This window comes from Pinus tabuliformis, chromosome X, assembly GCF_031772625.1.
Source record: "Pinus tabuliformis cultivar Carrire ecotype Pingquan chromosome X, CPIR1, whole genome shotgun sequence".
NCBI lineage: Eukaryota > Viridiplantae > Streptophyta > Pinopsida > Pinales > Pinaceae > Pinus > Pinus tabuliformis.
Window position 1 is genome coordinate 947,218,625 of NC_142308.1, and position 6,088 is coordinate 947,224,712.

Consider the following 6,088-nt stretch of genomic DNA (forward strand, 5'->3'; position numbering starts at 1 on the left):
CCATTAATGGATCTAATGCAAGTGGAATGGAGGCGTGCAAAAACCTTTAATGTGATGAGACTTTGGAGCAAGCTCGGGAAAGGAAATGCATCGACATATAAGGAGCATGAAGGAATTCAGGAAGTTAAGGAAAAACATTTGCTCAATGTCTCACTGTGTTTGAGACAACATTTGCGGGATTTACAAGTGAAAATGGAGCGTGCAGAAGGAGAGGCAAGTGATCAGCTCAGTGCTCATTTAGCTGCGATCACAGAGGTAGTCAAGTTCTTAATCACAATTACATCCCGCCAAGTAGAAATACAACTCACTGAAACCAGAGCCAATAATTTCTCGTCGGTTAGGTCTTTTGGAGTTGAAGTTGGAGCGCTTACAACTGGTAACATAAATGATGAATGTTAGGGTGGAGAGTCTCGAACAAAGGTTGGACGACAATGAGATGGCACACAACGAGGAATCCAACGGAGGTTATGAGTTCGCGGGAATCAACGGGTCAGCTAATAATAGTCAATGAGGAACCTAGTTCCCGCTCTGAAGATTCCGAGGAAAATGACATGCAACAAAGTTGAGGAACTCAGTTCCAGTACCGATGATACCTGGGAAAATCAAAATGACATACAGCAAGCTGAGAATCTCAAGAAAGACCAGGTCATTTCGACTCATGAGGACCAATAAATATTTTTATATATATATGCAATGTCGTTAAAATCAAAATGACATACAGCAAGCTGAGAATCTCAAGAAAGACCAGGTCATTTCGACTCATGAGGACCAATAAATATTTTTATATATATATATGCAATGTCGTTATGTAGTTTTTAATTGATTTTTTTTGAGGAAATATGAGAAAAACCTTGTTAGTATACTAGTATGTGTTTTGAAGAAACTTATGTGGTGGGAATTTTAGAAATCAAATGGGCGAAAATTAGGTAGTAAAACATCTTACAACACAAAATCTATACCAAAGAACTCAATTTCACAAGAAAGAGAAATACATTAATTAGGTAAAGCAATGTTTTAAATTGAACATGCTTATTGTGATTTTGCATGTCAAGGAGGTGCACCAAAAGCTATTAAAGTATGTTTGGTGTATATTTGGCCTCATCAAAGAATAAATATTTATAAAAGAGGTTTGCATCTAAAGAGATTTGATCCCCTAAGTCAGTTTAATATATATATATATAAGGGGGGAGTTCTAAGCCACTGGAATCCTAGCTGTTGTTTCTTCCTTTTCATGTTTCCTTCACTCGCCACCATGAATGGGTTGTTGAGTTGGTTCCCTTGCCTTCATTTTCTAGGTGCAACTCCATTCACTCTGTCTGTGCACCCCTTTAGAGGTTTTGGTGGTGTTTATGTCGTCGTTATTCTTGTTGTCGGTTTCCTTTTTATGGGTTTTTTTTTTTTTTCATGGGTCTATTTTATTCAAACTGTGTTTCTTCTACCTTCATGTTGGTGTGGTTCTTGTATGCCAACGTGGGCCAAATGGATGGATTTAGGTGGTTTCTACAAAGTCTTTTCTCTTTTGTCTCTGTTGAGGGTTTCGCAGGTTGTTATGGTGTCGTTCCTGTTTTTCATCATTGATTCTTCAGTGTCATTGTGGGTGTTTCCTAGGGTTTATCTTTGGTGGGTGTCTTTTATTTTGGTGTCAGTATTTCAGATCTATTGCATTGTATATGGTGGTCCTCCAGGTTTGCCCCTCTTTCTCTGTGTCTATTTTTCCACATTATTTTAATCTTTGGGTTCAAGGATTTGTTTGTAGGGTTTATCTTGTTTGGACCCTTGGGCTTTTATGAATGACTGTAATGTGTAGTTCATTTCCTTTTGGAGATGGTCTACTTGCATACCCATATGGGTTTTCTATTTTTGGTGGTGATAATTTTTTGCCTCATCTGTATTTCTGGAATGCATTTACACATATGCAAAATGTAATTTAATTATTTTATGATGAACAAAATTATGTTTCTTTTCTTTATATATATATATATAAACTTATTTCATAAGAATACCATGGAATAACCATGGTTTGTCAAAATCTGAAGCCCAAAAATTGCCAACAATAAATTCACTATTTTACCTCAATTCTATTTTAATTATTATTTTTTATTTTACTTTTATGTAATTTGACCAAGTCGAAATATTTAGATAATAGGATATGACAAGATTTGACATATAGTCAGGGTTCAAAATTGAAGTTAACATTTCCCTTGAAGAGCTCTCTAGCTTGTCATAGAAGGGCATACAATTATTTCCTATGCAAATGAAAATTAAGATAAAAAAATTTCTTTGTCAATTTTGAAATAAAAATTATTTACGATTTTGTCAATTGAAGGATAAGAAAACTTTTCATAATATGTTTTACTTGTCATTACTTTTATGTTTTTTTCTTTTTTTCTTCATTAGTCATTCTTGTATACACAATAGAAATTAAAAACAAGAATATTAATCATTTTTCGATGTATGTGATAGTTCAAAAAAGAAATGTTATCACTTTTAAATACAATAGAATCATATTGTTATGGAGCTCATGTGTGCATGTACAACTATTTATTGAACAAGTGTCTAACAACTACTATGCTTTCTCCACTTGCTTGGATTTATGAATATTACTTTATCTCCTTATTATACTTGCTAATATGAAGACACAATAATACAATAGGTACTAAGTATCAAAATTGGTTCAATGTAGATTTAATTCATATTGAATAAGTATTATTCAACTTAAGCATTCATTTTGGTTGACAATTTTATTATTATTATTATTAATATTTTTTTATTGTTCTTTTGCATATGGTATTATGCATCATAATGCACATGTGCACCTATCATTGGGCTTATAATTTATATCGCAAAAGATTCTTGTAAGTTATATTTATTTTATAGAAAATTGTATTATTGGAGGTTTTAAATAATTGTTGTTTTCCTTTTTATTGGACATTATAGTGATATCCATACAATAATGCTATATTTTGATTTCCTTTAAAAAAATCATTGCGATTTTTTAAATAAATAGACCATTTATCCTATAAGAACCTATAATAAAGGAGAATAGTTTCATTGTATAACAATTTCATTGTATTTGAGGAATGGTGTCTAGGAGATGAAAGAGTAAATGGTCCTATTGAATTCCCTCCATATGATTCCTATATAGACTATAAATAAATGGTCCAATTGAATTTCCTCCATATGATTCCTATATAGAGTGTAAGTAAATAGTCCTATTAAATTCCTTCCATATGAGCCCTATGTAGATTGTAATAGTAGTAAATTAATGTTGAACCGCTACCATCCATGTGGATTTGTTCAAATTTACTTAGATTTCTTATCTAGTTTGTAGACTTGACACAATAGGAGGTGTGATCTATGAGGTGTACAAGAAATTTTAAATAATCTTCTTCTTCTTCTTCTTTTATGTTAGGAAGCATTTGTATCACTCATTCATAAAGAAACATACATCGTGCTCTATGTTTATTGGTTTGCCACTACGGAAACAAATCCAAGAGCATAGTAACAAAACTTTTGTCAATTTGAACAATTTAAACTCGAGGATAAAACAAAAAATATCAACTCCTAGGATTGCAACAAGGCTCTTACTAGCATATATAACAAAAATAAAGGGAAAGGAATCTATTTGGATGGAGAAACCACTTGAATGGTATCAAGTATTTCATCCTCCTCTTCAGAGGTAGATAACTCCAGGTCTACAAGATTTTTGGCGCTAGAATCATGACCTTGTCAATTGGCTTCCTCATATGATTTTACATGTCATCAATGCACAAGAGTATATCATGTTGGGTTTTAGAGGGCTCTATTGAAAATATTCCTAGGATGTTTTAGTGAAAATATATTTTTCATTTTCATATGAAAGGAATAGTTTCCCTTAACTTGTCAATATCGAAAAGCCAAAATGTAATTAACCCTTTAAATTGAAATGTAACCCTTCACTTCAAATTTGATCCCTAATTACAACATCTCTTCCATACTAGACTAGAGAGTGCCTCTTGACACAATACATGTTTATACAAGCATCTTTATACCAACTAGACCACTTGAAAAAAAGATAACTTGCTAAATAAAATAACATTCTAAATGTATTATAAATATAATCTTTAGTTATATATCATTATACTCGTATAATATTAATAATACTAGTTTATATGTGTATTTTTTTCTTTTATTTGTATTTTAAGTAACTAGCACATTTAAAAGGATATTATTTATGGTGTGTTTTGTATTAAACATTTAAAAATCTTAAATTATTTTGCGATATATATATATATATAATTTTATAGTTTCTATAATTTAATTTATATATTAAAAATTAAATTTGGAATTAATAATATTTGTTAATAAGTATAAATTCTCAAAAATTTCTTAATTTCCATCCATTTATTAGTGCTAATCTTGTAATGAGGGTTCTTTATTGATTAATTAGTTTATAGTAACACCAATATCATATTAAGAAATATAGAACTATATTTTACTTGGAAAACTCAAATGTGAAAAATGAAAATTTGTAACACTATTTTGTTTCTTTTAATAGAAAATCCATATTTACTATTTGAAGTGAAATTATGTAAATATTGTAGTGTTTAATAAAGAAACTGTACAATTAATGGACTCTTATCTAAGCACCATGAATGTTCCTCTCATAAGAGTTGTATGTAAATATTGTAGTGTTTAATAAAGAAACCATACAATTAATGGACTCTTATCTAAGCACCATGAATGTTCCTCTCATAAGAGTAACACATGTATTCAAAGAAATAGTTTTTTACTTTATTTTTTGGATTAAAATATTACAAGCCAGTAGAAATTTAAAAATTCGTTTATAGATTTATTTAAGTAATCAAAAGAGAGTTATCAACTATGTTATCAACTAATAAGCACTCAAATCACCTTGTACCAATTGAAATTTGAAAATTCTCGTTTATAGATAAGTAAGTAATAAAAAGAGTTATTTAAGTAAGTAATAAAGAGAGAGTTATTAACTAATAAGCACTCAAATCACCTTGTACCAATTGAAATTGGGGTAAATGAAGAATTGTTGAAATAGTAGTTTTTATGGTTCAAAATGTAATTCTTGAGAGCATTTAAGATTGTAATTTTCCAATGTCGAAATTGTAGTTTTGCATTCAACTAACAATTCTGATTGGATTTTTTATTAGATTAACTAAAAATCCACCAAAAAACATGGCACTTTGAATGTTGTTTATCCCCCACTAAAAAATGGGCTGGGGCACTTTCAGTGTTGTTTATTCCATACTAAAAAAGGGAAGGGGAAGGGGGTGGATTTTCCTCATGCACTATAAGATGATTTTGTGTTACTAAAAAGAGAATTTTGGGTTAAAAATATATATTTTTAATTGAATTGGTAATCATAATGCTTGTATAACAATAAGATTTCAAAAATAAAATGAATATATGAGGGTTGAATTCTACAATGGAAGAAAACTAAATTCATAATCCATTTTGTTGGCCGAAAAAGAAAACAAAGCTATCATAGACAACTTAAGGAATGATTAACTTATTGATGTGGGAACTTATCCTCATTTGATGAGTAGTTAGCATAGAGTGAATTATAAGAAATGTTGAATTGGAAAGTCAGTTGGAATGAACTCTAAGATGTAGTTATCAAGGGATGAATTATAAGAAGATGTAGCTGATGGGGAATAAAATATATAATGTGGATGCTTACTGTATTCCCACATGACAGTTAGTCGTGAACTATCCATAAAGTTTGTATTGCATAATGTCTTTAAGCTTTTATTTAATAATTTGGATGACAAAACTTCAAATCCTTTTAATGGTATACATTTTTTAATAGTTTTGTATTTTGTAGACCGAATTCATGTGGCTCAAAAATCATTTTACTTTTCAAGAGGGGTACTGGCTATTTTTAATGTTTTGAAATGTCTAATTTTATATGTGAGTGATTCCTAAAATTGGTTAGATATGTTTGCATTTTATATCATTTATATTTGGTATATAAGGTGTACTTGCATTTTGCACCATTTGTAATTAGAGTCATAGGGTGTTTTCATAGTTATAAGCAGTTTTGTTTTTTCAATTATAAAATTCTATGTTATGGTTT